This window comes from Austrofundulus limnaeus, unplaced genomic scaffold (assembly GCF_001266775.1).
Source record: "Austrofundulus limnaeus strain Quisiro unplaced genomic scaffold, Austrofundulus_limnaeus-1.0 Scaffold1153, whole genome shotgun sequence".
Taxonomy (NCBI): Eukaryota; Metazoa; Chordata; class Actinopteri; order Cyprinodontiformes; family Rivulidae; genus Austrofundulus; species Austrofundulus limnaeus.
The window spans coordinates 47738-49009 of record NW_013953555.1 but is presented as its reverse complement, the minus strand read 5'-3'; positions in this window follow the sequence as shown (position 1 = coordinate 49009).

Here is a 1272-nt window from a genome sequence, read left to right as displayed (position 1 = left end):
TATATATATATATCAATCAGATTTTGTTTTTGGCAAAGTTTCATATTCAAAAAGTAAAATAATGCACAGAAAACCGCTTTTTGACCTCTTTACAATGGATGTAAAATTATATCTTAATGCACTTTCAGACTCAAACAACAAGTAAAAACAACAAATATTTGTAGTATACACAACCTTATTCTGTAACTCTTGTTTTTTTCTTTCCTTTAAACTGCTTCAGTTCTTGATCTGTTCCTGTGAAATGTTTTGTAAGATTTGCAGAATTGTTAATAAAAACCAAAACATGGAGGAGCAAAGATGGCGACCATACTGGGCTACAGCTCACAGTCGACCAAACAACTATTTGATTAACAGCAACTGGACCTGAGTCACAAACTATTATTTGGTAGTATTTTTACAATAAATAAGTATTTTTTGTTAATTTCATTCAACAATCATGTAAAACAGCAGAAGATATTTAAGAAAAATATACAATTTATACGTATTTAAACCAGACCTGAAGTCAGTCAACAACAGACATTTTAGCTAGTTGAATTATTATGACTTCAGCTGGTAATAAAGTATATTTATAGTCATTTACCTGTAAAAATTTAATAAACATTTTCCAGTCAATACTTAGAAAATATTAACTGTTTATACCAGTTATAGGATAAACCATCTTCTCAACAGGTCAGGTTCCTCTAACAGAAACCTTTACAATATTATTTTACACTGTGTAAATATTACATAAATCAGAAACAAAACCAGCTTATAATATTTAATTAAATGTTGTAAATTTAGCTAATTACATGTTGCCTGGTCTGGTTCGTGTCGTAGCGTCTGTCACATGGTCAGCACTCACTCCTGCTGGTCTGCAGACCTCTGTGGTGCCTTCATGGTCTGTACGACTCCAGGAACGAACGGTTTTCAGTGTAGACAAAAGAAAAAACATTGAATGAGAAGGAGTGTGTCTAAACCTGTTTGACTGTACAGATCTGTAATGTAACTTTACAGCAGCTGCTGTTACAGCTGACAACAAGACAAACATTAACAGGATTATTCTCAGGAAAAACAAACTTCATCCTGTAAACAGTTTGAGCTCCTCTGGATGTGATATTTCACTGTGCTGATCTTTAACATGAATCTGATGGAGGATAAATTATAAACACTTCCTGTTATCACTGCAGTCACAACAAAACATTGTGATAAAATATAAATGCGTCATATTTTATGGTAGCATGGGGGTTCACTAAGGACTTTTCTTTCCTATAACATTTTTTCACAGATTATTTT